We start from the raw sequence: 17158 nt of genomic DNA, 5'->3' as shown, positions 1-17158 counted from the left end.
CAGGTTAAAAAATAAAAAATAAACATATACTCACCTTTCCGAGGGCCCCTTGTAGTCCACGGCAGCTTCCGGTCCCAGGGCTGAGCGCAGGACCTGTGATGACGTCGTGGTCACATGACCATGTAGCGGTCACATGACCGTGACGTCACGTCAGGTCCTTTCTGCGCATGCGCGCAGGACTTGTGATGACGTCGCGGTCACATGACCGTGACGTCATGGCAGGTCCTTCTGCCATACCATCTTTGCCACCGCAACCTGCAACGGAAGATGGCAGCCGGTGCAAGCGGCTCAGCGGACTACAGAGGGTGAGTATAGAAGTTTTTTTTTTTTATTTATTATTTTTAACATTGCATTTTGTACTATTGATGCCGCATAGGCAGCGTCAATAGTACAAAGTTGGGGACACACAGGGTTAATAGCGGCAGTAACGGAGTGCGTTACCCGCGGCATAACGCGGTCCGTTACCGCCGGCATTAACCCTGTGTGAGCGGTGACCGGAGGGGTGTATGCGGGCGCCGGGCAGTGAGTGCGGGGAGTAAGGAGCGGCCATTTTTTTCCTGACTGTACGCGTCGCTGATTGGTCGCGGCAGCCATGACAGGCAGCTGCCGAGACCAATCACCGAATGAATAACCACGACAGAAAGAAGGACAGACAGACAGACAGAAAGACGGAAGTACCCTTAGACAATTATATAGTAGATTACATTTGAATTACGTTTCAGTAAGCATGTTCAATACTTTTTCCCTATGTCACTTCTCATTATTACACATAACTTAATTTATGGACATCTATGGTTTGATTTATCTGCCTGCGTGGATTGGATAGATTGTTACTGACATTTGGTGAAAATTTCATGTTAATAGCACCTTTAGAAATATATTGACTTAGAAAACATGAATGTGTGCGGTATCATAATGTATGGGGCTATAAAATGGGTATTAAATTTGGTGGAAATGTGACAGAAAAAAGTTACACATAAGGTACATGGATGTACAGTGGGTACTGAAAGTATTCAGACCCCTTTAAATTTTTCACACTTTGTTTCATTGCAGCCATTTTGTAAATTCAAAAAAGTTCATTTTTTTATCATTAATGTACAATCTGCACCCCATCTTGACTGAAAAAACAGAAATGTAGAAATTTTTGCAAATGTATTAAAAAAGAAAAACTGAAATATCACATGGTCATAAGTATTCAGACCCTTTGCTCAGTATTGAGTAGAAGCACCCTTTTGAGCTAATACAGTCATGAGTCTTTTTGGGAATGATGCAACAAGTTTTTCACACCTGGATTTGGGGATCCTCTGCCATTCTTCCTTGCAGATCCTCTCCATTTCCATCTGGTTGGATGGTGAATGTTGGTGGACTGCCATTTTCAGGTCTCTCCAGAGATGCTCAATTGGGATTAGGTTAGGGCTCTGGCTGGGCCAGTCAAGAATGGTCACAGAGTTGTTCTGAAGCCACTCCTTTGTTGTTTTAGCAGTGTGCTTAGGGTCATTGTCTTCTTGGAAGGTGAACCTTTGGCCAAGTCTGAGGTACAGAGCATTCTGGAAGAGGATTTCATTCAGGATATCTCTTTACTTGGCCGCATTCATGTTACCTTCAATGACAACTAGTGATGAGCGAGCATACTCTTTGCTCAGGTTTTCCCGAGCATGCTCGGGTGGTCTCCGAGTATCTGTGACTGCTCAGAGATTTCGTTTTTGTCGGCGCAGTTGCATGATTTATGGCTGCTAGACAGCTTGAATACATGAGGGGATTCCCTAGCAACTAGGCAACCCCCAAATGTACTCAGGCTGGCTACCAGCCGTAAATCATGCAGCTGCATTGACAAAAACTAAATCTCCGAGCTCTCACAAATACTCGGAGATCACCCGAGCATGCTCGGGGAGACCTGAGCAAGAATGCTAGTCACCCATCACTAATGACAACCAGTCGTCCTGTCTGCAGCGGAAAAACACCCCATAGCATGATGCTGCCACCACCATGTTTCACTGTTGGAATTGTATCGGGTAGGTGATGAGCAGTGCCTGGTTTTCTCCACACATACCGCTTAAAATTATCACCAAAAAGGTCTATCTTTGTCTCATCAGACCAGAGAATCTTATTTCTCATAGTCTGGGAGTCCTTCATGTGTTTTTTAGCAAACTCTATGCGGGCTTGCATATGTCAGGCAGTCTGGCACTGCGCAGAGGCTTCTGTCGGGCCACTCTGCCATAAAGGCCCGACTGGTGGAGGGCTGCAGTGATAGCTGACTTTGTGGAACTTTCTCCCATCTTCCTATTGCATCTCTGGACCTAAGCCACAGTAATCTTAGGGTTCTTCTTTACCTCTCTCATCAAGGCTCTTCTCCCATGATTGGTCAGTTTAGCTGGACAGTCAAGTCTAGGTAGACTTCTGGTGGTACCAAACATCTTCCGTTTAAGGATTATGGAGACCACTGTGCTCTTAGGAGCCTTGAGTACTGCAGAAATTTTTTTGTAACCTTGGCCAGATCTGGACTTACCCCAATTCTGTCTCTGAGCTCCTTGGCCAGTTCCTTTGACCTCATGATTTTCATTTGGTCTGACATGCACTGTGAGCTGTGAGGTCTTATATAGACAGGTGTGTGCCTTTCCAAATCAATCCTATCAGTTTAATTAAACACAGATGGACTCCAGTGAAGGAGTAGAACCATCTCAAGGAGGATCACAAGGTAATGGACAGCATGTGACTTAAATATGAGTGTCTGAGCAAAGGGTCTGAATACTTATGACTGATATTTCAGTTTTTTTATTTTTTAAAAAATTTGCAAAAATTTCTACATTTCTGTTTTTTTTCAGTCAAGATGGGGTGCAGAGTGTACATTAATGAGAAAAAAATGAAATTTTTTGAATTTACAAAATGGCTGCAATGAAACAAAGAGTAAAAATTTTAAAGGGGTCTGAATACTTTCCGTACCCACTGTAAATTTTTACTGTTTGATACTGACTACGTCTTATCAGTACTGTGGTTCCTGTATGGTCCACATTCTGGTAATGACTGATAACAACAACTCCCAGCATCTCTTTACCACTGTTAAATACATACTGGGATTTGTAAGTTCATGAGATACAAATGTATATGGGCCTGACTTAGAAGGATTCAGTTAGTCAGTTATTAATCAAGTGATGTCATAGACCTAATGGAAAAGGGGAAAATTAGCTGGGTAGAAGGGCAAAATGAGCAATTGTAAGTATGCAGTGGTAAATAATATGATGATTGCAATATGCTGAGAGAATAAAAATTTTGATGGGAGGAGGAGTGCTTTTTTAAAAACAATCATACTCATCCGCATCCCTTTATCTGTTTAGTTTCCATTAGGGCCAAATGATGGACACATTAATTGAAACCACGCAACCCCACTCCCTGTTAAGCCTCAAGCTAAAGTACATCACCTTTTTTTACTTTTGCTGGTATTTTTTGGTGAAGAGGGGGATGCTTAGGGGTCTTTTTACCTTATTCTCTGACCCATTCCTTTGCTTAGGTGTTAAGTGTTCATAGGGGTGAGGCTGGGTGGGTGCCATCAGCTTCATCTGCCTAGGGCACCAAAATACCCTGTACCAGCCGTGTGTGTGTTTGTGTGTGTGTGCGTATTTGTTTGTGTGTGTGTGTGTGTGTGTGTCAGTGCGCGTGTGTGCTGCATTCCACATAAATACTATCAAATTTAAAGTATTTAGATATGCTTTACATTATAAAAACATTATTGTAATTCCTAAATCTGGGGTATTCCAGAAACACTAAGAAGCTTCTTTAGGGCCTCTATTTCTATGAGCAGGGCTAGGAGTGTGCTTTAGCTGTGTCACTTTCTTTCTGTCCTTCAGAGTTAGGATTCTTTTAACTTCTGTGTCACCTATATTTTGCATTGATTGTAAGGGTCAGTTTACTGACCAGAAGCACTAAATGGCCATCAATTGCTAAACATTTGCAGATTGGCGAACATTTAAGAACGTTCATTCATGATAATTCTTCAGTATAAATGGTTTTAAAGGGGTTCTCCACTACTTGGACAACCCCTTCTGAATCCCTCTGCTTAGCCCAGTAAAATAATAATACTTAGACTCACCTCCAGTGCTGGTATCGTTCCAATGGTGTCTGCACTGGCTCCCCCAGGGATTGTGTGTCATTGCTATGTCACGTGATCCCTGTGGACAATCAGCACAGGCTTCCCTTTCCTAGCCTAAAGGTACCTTCACACGAAACGATTTTGTAACGATATCGCTAGCGATCCGTGACATTGCAGCGTCCTCGCTAGCGATATCGTTTAGTTTGACACGCAGCAGCGATCAGGATCCTGCTGTGATGTCGCTGGTCACTGAATAAAGTCCAGAACTTTATTTGGTCGTCCGATCGCCGTGTATCGTTGTGTTTGACAGCAAAAGCAACGATACCAGCGATGTTTTACACTGGTAACCAGGGTAAACATCGGGTTACCAAGCGCAGGGCCGCGCTTAGTAACCCGATGTTTACCCTGGTTACCAGCGTAAAAGTAAAAAAAACAAACAGTACATACTCACCTGCGCGTCCCCCAGCGTCTGCTTCCTGACACTTACTGAGCGCCGGCCCTAAAGTGAAAGTGAAAGCACAGCGGTGACGTCACCGCTGTGCTGTTAGGGCCGGAGCTCAGTCAGTGTCAGGAAGCGGACGCTGGGGGACGCGCAGGTGAGCATGTACTGTTTGTTTTTTTTACTTTTACGCTGGTAACCAGGGTAAACATCGGGTTACTAAGCGCGGCCCTGCGCTTAGCAACCCGATGTTTACCCTGGTTACCCGGGGACCTCGGCATCGTTGGTCGCTGGAGAGCGGTCTGTGTGACAGCTCCCCAGCGATCAAACAGCGACGCTGCAGCGATCGGCATCGTTGTCGCTATCGCTGCAGCGTCGCTTCGTGTGAAGGTATCTTAAGAGCGCAATTGACATTTAAAGGAAGTCAGAGCTGAGGCTGCTTACTTTCTCTGTATGTCTTGATTTGTCCAAGGATAGGTAGAGTGAAGGGAGCCCTGATTTGCAGCAGGGATCACATGATATAACAATGCCAGGTGATTGCTGGGAGAGCCGAAACGCAGAAATGGCGCCGGCACCAGAGGTGAGTTTGCATGTTATTATTTTACTGGGGGGAAACATAGTGATTCAGAAGGAGTTTTCTAAGCAGTGGACAACCCTTTTAAGTTATTGAAATCAAGTTATCTTTCGCATTATTAAAATTGTTGATTAGTTTGTTAACTGTAATGTCTGATTCTGTGCACGAACCCTTTATTTTGTAAAGTTTTGCAAAATATGTTAGTGCTATATGAATGAAGATTACTATTATTATTACAATTTCTTATATGCCAATTAGTGTTGAGCATTCCGATACCGCAAGTATCGGGTATCGGCCGATATTTGCTGTATTGGAATTCCGATACCGAGATCCGATATTTTTGTGGTATCGGGTATCGGTATCGAAACAACATTAATGTGTAAAAGAAAGAATTAAAATAAAAAATATTGCTATACTCACCTCTCCGACGCAGCCTGGACCTCACCGAGGGAACCGGCAGCGTTGTTTGCTTAAAATTCGCGCGTTTACTTCCTTACGTGAAGTCCCGGCTTGTGATTGGTCGTGTGCCGCCCATGTGGCCGCGACGCGACCAATCACAGCAAGCCGTGACGTAATTTCAGGTCCTTCAGGATTTTAAAATTACGTTCCGGCGTTGTGATTGGTCGCGTCGCGGTCACATGGGCGACGCGACCAATCACAAGCCGTGACGTCACGGGAGGCTGGACACGCGCGCATTTTAAAATGCCCGCGTGTCCAGCCTCCCGTGACGTCACGGCTTGTGATTGGTCGCGTCGCCCATGTGACCGCGACGCGACCAATCACAACGCCGGAACGTAATTTTAAAATCCTGAAGGACCTAAAATTACGTCACGGCTTGCTGTGATTGGTCGCGTCGCGGCCACATGGGCGACGCGACCAATCACAAGCCGGGACGTCACGGGAGGCAGGACACGCGCGCATTTTAAAATGCGCGCGTGTCCAGCCTCCCGTGACGTCACGGCTTGTGATTGGTCGCGTCGCCCATGTGACCGCGACACGACCAATCACAACGCTGGAACGTAATTTTAAAATCCTGAAGGACCTGAAATTACGTCACGGCTTGCTGTGATTGGTCGCGTCGCGGCCACATGGGCGGCACGCGACCAATCACAAGCCGGGACTTCACGTAAGGAAGTAAACGCGCGAATTTTAAGCAAACAACGCTGCCAGTTCCCTCGGTGAGGTTCCAGGCTGCGTCGGAGAGGTGAGTATAGCAATATTTTTTATTTTAATTCTTTCTTTTACACATTAATATGGTTCCCAAGGCCTGAAGGAGAGTTTCCTCTCCTTCAGACCCTGGGAACCATCAGGGATACCGTCCGATACTTGAGTCCCATTGACTTGTATTGGTATCGGGTATCGGTATCGGATTGGATCCGATACTTTGCCGGTATCGGCCGATACTTTCCGATACCGATACTTTCAAGTATCGGACGGTATCGCTCAACACTAATGCCAATATTCATACTACAGTGCTGTGTGTAGGAAATATCTTGGCTGGTGTACAGGGAGTGCAGCATATGCAGCCAGCCAAGGAAAACGAATCCAATCATTCTCATTTTATTTTACTCCATTTCACCATTGCTATACTTGCAAATAATTAGGGTGCGTGTCCATGGTCCGGATTGCCGGCACTTTGGACCGAGCGGAAAACCCGCTCTGCCCAAAGCGCCGCCCCCTTCTGTACGTGCAGTGATTCCCGATGTGCTCATTGCACACATCCAGAATCTCCGCACCCCACACATAAGGCCCTGTTATTTACCTTGCAGCAATGGAGCATCACCGCAAGGTAAACAGACATGCTGCATTCTAAAAAGACGCGCCGCATGTCCGTAAATGCAGGGCCGCCGGATGCATGTTCGCACGCATAGTGGAGACGGGGTTTCATAAAATCCCCTCCACTATGCTGTAACATCTGGACGCTGTGGGTTGAACGCTGCGGCTGTACACAGCGTTCAATCCGCAGTTAATACGGAAGTAATCCGGCCCGTGGACACATACCCTTACAGTTGCTAAAGGAAGGCAAGTTTTACACCAACATTCTCCAGTCACCTCTAAAGCTGACAATTTCCCAATTAATTTTAGGCAGTGGTTAAAGTGTTCTGTTTTGACAGAAAATAATACTAAACTAATTACAATGTTATACAGGAATTACAAACAATCTCTACTAAAAAGGTAAAACCATGCTAAGAAGGAATACATTTTTACTCCGTATTCAGTATCCTAATTGCCACAAAAGATTCACTGCTGCATCCTGTAACCAGCACAACCCATTATGCTTAGAATCTGCAATATGTCATACTGGGATTATGTAATGTGAGTGAGTCAAGTGCTTCATGTAAGACTTCATCACTGTTGAGTCTGGCTGGGGGGCTTTTGTAATCATAAATATGAAAATGTTCTGTGTACCATGTATGTGCAGAATCTATTGGCATGATTCTTACAGCATGGTTCTCATTTCTAGGCATTTGCAGCGTTAGTAAAAGTGTAACGCCCATGATCTTTTTTTTCTCTAAATCTGTGTATATGTGTATATAGCATAATGTCGGTGTAATAATTGTTATGATCCTTAGTGGTTGAGGATCACAAATTACTCCAGCTAAGTAACAAACATAGGACAAGCTCTAGGGAGGTGGCAAACTGGACTGACCGCAAATCTGAACCTATCCAAACACACTAGAAGTAGTCGGTGAACGTGCCTAAAAATCCTAGACGTCTCGAGCCAGCCTGAGGAACTAACTACCCCTAGAGAGAAAGAAAGACCTCTCTTGCCTCCAGAGAAATAATCCCCAAAGATATAGAAGCCCCCAACAAATAATAACGGTGAGGTAAGAGGAAGGCACATACACAGGGGTGAAAGCAGATTCAGCAAATGAGGCCCACTAATACTAGATAGCAGAAAATAGAAAAGGGAATCTATTTGCGGTCAGTAAAAAACCCTTACAAAATATCCACTCTGAGATTTCAAGAACCCCCACACCAACTAACGGTGTGGGGGGAGAAACTCAGTCCCCTAGAGCAACCAGCAAGCGAGGAAATCACATTTTAGCGAGCTGGACTAAAAACATAATGAACGCTGATAATCAAAAAATGATCAAACAAAAACTTAGCTTGTCTTGGAGAGACTGGGAGCAAGGTAGACACAAGGAATCTGAAGAGCACTGAATACATTGATAGCAGGCAAGGAACTGAGTCTCCAGGTGAGCTAAATAGGAAACCAACCAAGGATAACGAACCAGCTGATGCTGCAACCTGCAGAAAGACAACACTACACAGTACCGCTTGTGACCACTAGAGGGAGCCCAAAAATAGAGTTCACAACAAATAATATACTCACCTACCATCTCCTTCTCTGATATCCAGCTTTCCTCTGGTCCTCTTCTCAGTGATGTCACTACTCTGCAGACTCTTCAGGTCACACTCTGTGCTCTGCATGACCAGAACTGTTTTTTACAATATAAGTCTATGGAGTGTCACACACACTTACACTGTAACAGAGACTTCCGGTCTCACATAAAGCATAGAGTGGTTTGGATAGTCTGAAGTGTTGTTCCGTCACTCGGAAGAGGAACGGAGCAGTCGTGGATACTGGAGAAGATGGCAGTAAGTGAGTATATTATCACACTAACATTACACTACATATAGTACATACACATGTACACAGATTTAGGAGAAAATAAGTTCATTGGAGGGCTTTTTTTAATAGACCAGAATGGCTTTTTTGTACAGTAGCACAAAGGAGTCAGGCAGAAGGACAGACACTGAGTTTGTGGAGGAATATAGCACAGGCTAAGGCAGGGGCAGGGGGCAAGGGCAGCATTTGACTCAGGGGCAGATAAGACTAAGGGGAGACTAGCCCAGGCTATTATTTCAAAAATATTAAATACATTGAAGTCTTTTAAGTCAGGACTAGATGGCAACTGTGCTGCAGACAAAAAAGAGCCATATGCCAAAGGTTTCTGGATTATTAGCGAGTCAATTTTAGATGTTCACATCTACGCTTTCCAGGATCAGACTGATACTTATTTTTTCATCCTGATAAAGGGGTTAGACCAACAAGTCAATACTATTCCAGCAACCATTGGCATATGGGTCTTTTTTGTCTGCACAGCAGCCGGGTATCTAGTTCTGATTTACTAGACTTTGATTTATTTTGCATTAACCCAAAGCATTCTACTCACCTACATGGGACTGGCACCATCAGCGGGATTAGTAACTTACATTTACTAAAAGGTGCTCTTACCACAACCCGCAGAGATAATCATATCCCTTACCACTCTTCAAACTTCAGTTATATAGTATTGTCCTATGAGAGCTTTTCCCCTAGTAAATTTTTCTCTAGTTCTTACTTCATGTGAATATATCAAATCATCCTGCAGCGTCCGACACACTAACCAATCTGTCATATGTAAATACACTAGGTGCTGCAGCCAGATTTGAAATGTTAAATTGTCAGCACCACTGTAAGATGAACTCATGCAGCAGCTGACCAGAGCATATTTTTGTTACTCCTACGGTACAATGAGTCAATCCCCGTTTGTGGTGACCTCTGCCATAAAGAGGTCCAGCCTTTGCTCTTGCACAGTGCTTAGTGCTACTGCTGCCACCTCACACCTTCCCAACTTCCAAGTGTCCTGACTTTCTCCTTGTTGTAGTTTAGGTAAGTCGGTTTATAAGCCCCCATATTATAATATACTGTATCTATCGCTATCTATGTATATAAGTATAGTGCGAGGGAGTAAGATAATATTCTGGCTGCTCTGATATCAGACACAGCACTGTGTTGGAGTGAAGAGAGCCAGCATCATGCAAGCAAAACAGTTCTTTGCTTAAAGTAATGCTCTTTGCAGGGCTCACTGGCTTACTGTATGCTGCTCTTGGAACTAGGGAATATTGTAATATCCTGTGCTCTGGCTGATTCAATGCTGCTATGTGGAAGAGCCCTAAGAACTAAGAGGTGAGTCCCACTCCAAGGTTTGATCTGAGGCACCTAGGACTCTAGTTATACCACTATGGGAATGAGTAAGATAGCCAAGGGTATCACTTGGCTAGCTCTCTCAGTCTCAGGCATCAGGTGTTCTCCTCCAAGGAATCTCTTTAGTGGTTACTGCATACAAAACCTAAAAAATACAGGCAATTTTGGGGCCACTTTAGGACTTTTTCAAGCCAAATACAGTGAGAGATGTGCACATCTGGGAATACTGTGGGAAGTTGCCCCAAGATTGCAAAGTCCACAGAATGGCGGATGGGAGTAAACATTTTTAGCTCGCTAGTCTCAGAGACTCTGCATGATCAACCACCATTCCATTTCATCAACAGATGTGATATACTGTTCTTTCATGGTTGCATCCCAGGAGACGCAACTTTTATTTTTTTTTATCAGCATAGCTTTATGATGGTTCGTTTTTTTGCGGGATGAGTTATATTTGTAAGTGGAACCATTGTGGGGTACATTTGAATTTTTACCTAACTACTATTAACTCTTTATGGGGAGAAAGTAAAAGAAAACAGCGATTCTGCCATTTTTTAATGCTTCAAATTTTGCGCTATTCACGTCCTTCGAAATGAAAGTGCTAAGGTACATGAATCAGTATGATCAATGGGTCAGTATGATTATAGCTATACCAAATTTACATAATTTTAATGTATGTTTTATTACTTTTGTACGCTAAATACACAACAAAGTAATCTGTTTTTTTGTGTCATGAAATTCCAAGAGCCATACTTTTTAGAATTTGTGATCAATGGATTAGTGTGAGAACTTATTTTTTACATGACAAGATGTACCTTTAACCCCTTCCCGACCCATGACGCCTATGCGGCGTCATGGAATGATCGCATCCCTGCAGATCGGGTGAAAGGGTTAATTCCTATTTTACCCGATCTGCAGGGAGAGGGGGAGTTGTACTTCAGCCTAGGGGGGGTGGCTTTGCCCCCACGTGGCTACGATCGCTCTGATTGGCTGTTGAAAGTGCAACAGCCAATCAGAGCAATTTGCAATATTTCACCTATGAAAATGGTGAAATATTGCAATCCAGCCATGGCCGATGCTGCAATAGCATCTGCCATGGCTGGAAATCATGTTCTGGCCCCCCCCACCGCCCCCGATCTCCTCCCCAGTCCTCCGTTCTGTCCGGTACCCCCCTCCGTCCCCCTGTTCGCTCCCCCGTGCTCCTGTCCGCTCCCCCGTGCTCCTGTCCGCTCCCCCCGTCCTCCGATCCCCCCCCCCTGTGCTCCGATCCACCCCCCCACCACCCCCTCATACTTACCGAGCCTCCCGAAGTCGGTCCGTCTTCTCCCTGGGCGCCGCCATCTTCCAAGATGGCGGGCGCATGCTCAATGCGCCCGCCGAATCTGCAAGCTGGCAGATTCGTTACAAGTACATTTTGATCGCTGTGGCAGGTTCTACCACAGCGATCAAAATAAAAAAATAATAAATAAACCCCCCCCTTTATCACCCCCATAGGTAGGGACAATAATAAAATAAAGAAAATATATTTTTTTCTTTTTCCACTAGGGTTAGGGTTAGAACTAGGGTTAGAACTAGGGGTAGGGTTAGGGGTAGGGTTAGGGTTACGGGTAGGGTTAGGGTTAGGGGTAGGGTTATGGCATGTGCACACAGAGCGGATCGGCCGCGGATCCGCAGCGGATCGGCCGCGGATCCGCAGCGGATCGGCAGCGGATCCGCAGCGGATCGGCCGCGGATCCGCAGCGGATCGGGCGCGGATCGGCCGCGGATCGGCCGCGGATCAGCCGCGGATCCGCAGCGGATCCGCAGCGGATCCGCAGCGGATTGGCCGCGGATCTGCAGCGGATTGGCAGCGGATTGGCCACGGATTGGCCACGGATCCGCAGCGGATCCGCAGTGGATTGGCCGCGGATCTGCAGCGGATTGGCAGCGGATTGGCCACGGATCGGCCGCGGATCCGCAGCGGATTGGCCGCGGATCTGCAGCGGATTGGCCGCGGATCGGCAGCGGATCCGCAGCGGATTGGCAGCGGATTGGCCGCGGATCCGCAGCGGATTGGCCGCTGCGAATTCGAAGCAGTTTTCCATCAGGTTTACAGTACCATGTACACCTAAGGAAAACCAAATCCGCTGTGCCCATGGTGCGGAAAATTCCATGCAGAAACACTGCATTGTATTTTCCGCAGCATGTCAATTCTTTGTGCGGATTCCGCAGCGTTTTACACCTGTTCCTCAATAGGAATCCGCAGGTGAAATCCGCACAAAAAAACACTGGAAATCTGCTGTAAATCCGCAGGCAAAACGCAGTGCCTTTTACCTGCAGATTTTTCAAAAATCGTGCGGAAAAATCTCACACGAATCCGCAACGTGGGCACATAGCCTTAGGGTTAGGGTTGGAATTAGAGTTAGGGTTGGAATTAGGGCTAGGGTTTGAAATAGGGTTAAGATTAGGCTTGTGGTTAGGGTTACGGATAGGGTTAGGGGTGTGTTGGGGTTACAGTTGTGGTTAGGGTTGGAATTAGGGTTACGGTTGTGTTGCGGTTAGGGTTGTGGTTAGGGGTGTGTTGGGGTTAGGGTTGTGATTAGGGTTATGGCTACAGTTGGGATTAGGATTAGGGGTGTGTTGGGGTTAGTGTTGAAGTTAGAATTGAGGGGTTTCCACTGTTTAGGCACATCAGGGGTCTCCAAACGCAACATGGCGCCACCATTGATTCCAGCCAATCTTGCGTTCAAAAAGTCAAATGGTGCTCCCGCCCTTCCAAGCCCCGACGTGCGCCCAAACAGTGGTTTACCCCCACATTTGGGGTACCAGCGTACTCAGGACAAACTGGGCAACAACTGTTGGGGTCCAATTTCTCCTGTTACCCTTGCAAAAATAAAAAATTACTTGCTAAAACATAATTTTTGAGGAAAGAACAATTATTTTTTATTTTAACGGCTCTGCGTTATAAACTTCTGTGAAGCACTTGGGGGTTGAAAGTGCTCACCACACATCTAGATAAGTTCCTTCGGGGGTCTAGTTTCCAAAATGGGGTCACTTGTGGGGTGTTTCTACTGTTTAGGCACATCAGGGGCTCTGCAAATGCAATGTGACGCCCGCAGACCATTCCATCAAAGTCTGCATTTCAAATGTCACTACTTCCCTTCCGAGCCCTGACGTGTGCCCAAACAGTGGTTTACCCCCACATATGGGGTATCAGCGTACTCACAACAAACTGGGCAACAAATATTGGGGTCCAAATTCTCCTGTTACCCTTGTGAAAATAAAAAATTGCTTGCTAAAACATCTTTTTTGAGGAAAGAAAAATGATTTTTTATTTTCACGGCTCTGCGTTGTAAACTTCTGTGAAGCACTTGGGGGTTGAACGTGCTCACCACACATCTAGATAAGTTCCCTTGGGGGTCTAGTTTCCAAAATGGAGTCACTTGTGGGGAGTTCCTACTGTTTAGGCACATCAGGGGCTCTGCAAACGCAACCTGATGCCCGCAGAGCATTCCATCAAAGTCTGCATTTCAAAACGTCACTACTTCCCTTCCGAACCCCGACGTGTGCCAAAACAGTGGTTTACCCCCACATATGGGGTATCAGCGTACTCAGAAGAAACTGGACAACAACTTTTGGGGTCCAATTTCTCCTGTTACTCTTGCAAAAATAAAAAAATTCTGGGCTAAAAAAATATTTTTGAGGAAAGGAAACACATTTTTTATTTTCACGGCTCTGCGTTATAAACTTCTGTGAAGCACTTGGGGGTTCAAAGTGCTCACTACACATCTAGATAAGTTCCCTTGGGGGTCTAGTTTCCAAAATGGAGTCAATTGTGGGGAGTTCCTACTGTTTAGGCACATCAGGGGCTCTGCAAACGCAACCTGACGCCCGCAGAGCATTCCATCAAAGTCTGCATTTCAAAACGTCACTACTTCCCTTCCGAACCCCGACGTGTGCCAAAACAGTGGTTTACCCCCACATATGGGGTATCATCGTACTCAGGAGAAACTGGAAAACAACTTTTGGGGTCCAATTTCTCCTATTACCCTTGGGAAAATAAAAAATTGTGTGCTAAAAAATCATTTTTGAGAAAAGAAAAATTATTTTTTATTTTCATGGCTCTGCGTTATAAACTTCTGTGAAGCACTTGGGGGTTCAAAGTGCTCACCACACATCTAGATTAGTTCCTTGGGAGGTCTAGTTTCCAAAATGGGGTCACTTGTGCGGGAGCTCCAATGTTTAGGCACACAGGGGCTCTCCAAACGCGACATGGTGTCCGCTAATGATTAAAGCTAATTTTCCATTCAAAAAGCCAAATGGCGTGCCTTCCCTTCCGAGCCCTGCCGTGTGCCCAAACAGTGGTTTACCCCCACATATGGGGTATCATCGTACTCAGGACAAACTGGACAACAACATTTGGGGTCCAATTTCTCCTATTACCCTTGGGAAAATAAAAAATTCTGGGCTAAAAATCATTTTTGAGGAAAGAAAAATTATTTTTTTATTTTCACGGCTCTGCGTTATAAACTTCTGTGAAGCACCTGGGGGTTATAAGTGCTCACTATGCATCTAGATAAGTTCCTTGGGGGGTCTAGTTTCCAAAATGGGGTCACTTGTAGGGGAGCTCCAATGTTTAGGCACACAGGGGCTCTCCAAACGTGACATGGTGTCCGCTAACGATTGGAGCTAATTTTCCATTCAAAAAGTCAAATGGCACGCCTCCCCTTCCGAGCCTTGCCGTGCACCCAAACAGTGGTTTACCCCCACATATGAGGTATCGGCATACTCAGGAGAAATTGCCCAACAAATTTTAGGATCCATTTTATCCTGTTGCCCATGTGAAAATGAAAGAATTGAGGCTAAAATAAATTTTGTGTGAAAAAAAAGTACTTTTTCATTTTTGCGGATCAATTTGTGAAGCACCTGGGGGTTTAAAGTGCTCACTATGCCTCTAGATGAGTTCCTTGGGGGGTCTAGTTTCCAAAATGGGGTCACTTGTGGAGGAGCTCCAATGTTTAGGCACACGGGCTTTCCAAACGCGACATGGTGGGTTTACCCCCACATATGAGGTATCAGCGTACTCAGGACAAATTGGACAACAACGTCCGTGGTCCAGTTTCTCCTTTTACCCTTGGGAAAATAAAAAAAAAAATCACTAAAATATCATTTTTGTGACTAAAAAGTTAAATGTTCATTTTTTACTTCCATGTTGCTTCTGCTGCTGTGAAACACCTGAAGGGTTAATAAACTTCTTGAATGTGGTTTTGAGCACCTTGAGGGGTGCAGTTTTTAGAATGGTGTCACTTTTGGGTATTTTCAGCCATATAGAACCCTCAAACTGACTTCAAATGTGAGGTGGTCCCTAAAAAAAATGGTTTTGTAAATTTTGTTGTAAAAATGAGAAATCACTGGTCAAATTTTAACCCTTATAACTTCCTAGCAAAAAAAAAATTTGTTTCCAAAATTGTGCTGATGTAAAGTAGACATGTGTGAAATGTTATTTATTAACTATTTTGTGTCACATAACTCTCTGGTTTAACAGAATAAAAATTCAAAATGTGAAAATTGCGAAATTTTCAAAATTTTTGCCAAATTTCCGTTTTTTTCACAAATAAACTCAGAAATTATCGACCTAAATTTACCACTAACATGAAGCCCAATATGTCACGAAAAAACAAACTCAGAATCGCTAGGATCCGTTGAAGCGTTCCTGAGTTATTACCTCATAAAGGGACACTGGTCAGAATTGCAAAAAACGGCAAGGTCATGAAGGGGTTAAGTGGTACCATTTTCAAGTTCATATGACTTTTTGGGTGGAATGAACAAAAGAAACAGAAGTTCTAGGTGCATAAATATATTGTATATTATATGCATATTGCCAGTCAACAGTCGTTGATCACTGAATACTGAGCAATAACTGAAGTCGTGCGGTACATCTATGACTAAAAGACATAAGCTTAGTGGAGGAATAACCTTCATTTCCTGCCCGTAGCAAAGCTTTCAGTGTGGTAGAAGTACAGCTTTATAACGCCATTAACCTTTAGATTGACCCCATATCTGCAGGCTAATAGCTTTTGGGGACATAATCAGTTCCCTTTATATTATACTTTTAATTATAGATTTATTTTTTATTTAATTACATTTATATTTCTTCTTAACTTCACAAAACTATGTGCTTCAGTACGCTACAATATAATCGCAGGGATCTAGTAACATAAATATAATGTTGTAATAAACAAGTATATATATTTCATATATTAGTGTAGACATTATAATAGTATCTTACATACTATAAACTATTGCAAATGTCTCAGCAGTTATCAGTTATGATTTCTTATCATAAATGTCACAATAGTGAATGAAACTGAAAAACAAAACATTCCTAGCATTATATTCAGCTATTTGGTCTGTACCTAATCAAATGATTATTAGTTTATTGCATTGTACATCATTTAATAACATTTTAAGTGCTTGTCGATTAAAATCTTGCTGATCAGTATGATCATAACATAATCAGTCATTTAAAATAAAACAAATACATATATATATATATTTATAAATAATTCATACACACACATATATATGTAGAGAGGTATATTTAACCATGTATAATATAATAACAGACTTATATATGAACATAGATAATATATAAAGTAAGAAAGGAGAAACTTTGTACTTTATGGCAGCTTCATGAGTAGCAACAAAAAAAATTCTAAGCAAAATGATAATCCTCATTTACCATAATGTTCTGGACATTATCTATTCTATATTTGGGCTCTCTGGATAATCACAAATGGACAAGAATGAAAAGCAAACTACATCTGTCAGCAGAATTGTTTTACTTACAATTACATGAAGAAATTCCTTTTCAATGAAATATCAGAGTTCTTAGACTGTTCTTGCAAGTGTTACACTAGATGATGAAGTATCTGATTTAAATGAATGTAAAGCCCACCCCCCTGAATATAAATGTGACTCCCCCTACACATTCACTGGAACAGATGCAATTCTTTGGAATTTTAAAGAATTCTTAGGAGAGTTAGGAGATGAATACATAATAAACTTTACGTAAAAAGGAAAAATATTGTGTATTTTTTCTCAAACCAA

General features: G+C 43.7%; 1 protein-coding gene across 1 annotated transcript in view; it reads right to left on the bottom strand.

The window, feature by feature from the left end:
- Nucleotides 1–16943, bottom strand: part of LOC143781991 (collagen alpha-6(VI) chain-like) — a 251975-nt gene extending 235032 nt beyond the window's left edge. The window contains exon 1 of the mRNA XM_077269012.1: nt 16898–16943. The gene's annotated coding sequence lies outside the window, so the exon portion shown is untranslated. The remainder of the gene's footprint in view (nt 1–16897) is intronic.
- Between the last annotated feature and the right edge of the window lie 215 nt (nt 16944–17158).

This window comes from Ranitomeya variabilis, chromosome 6 (assembly GCF_051348905.1).
Source record: "Ranitomeya variabilis isolate aRanVar5 chromosome 6, aRanVar5.hap1, whole genome shotgun sequence".
Taxonomy (NCBI): domain Eukaryota; kingdom Metazoa; phylum Chordata; class Amphibia; order Anura; family Dendrobatidae; genus Ranitomeya; species Ranitomeya variabilis.
Note: the sequence above shows the minus strand (reverse complement) of the source record. Positions and strands in the feature narration are given on the sequence as shown.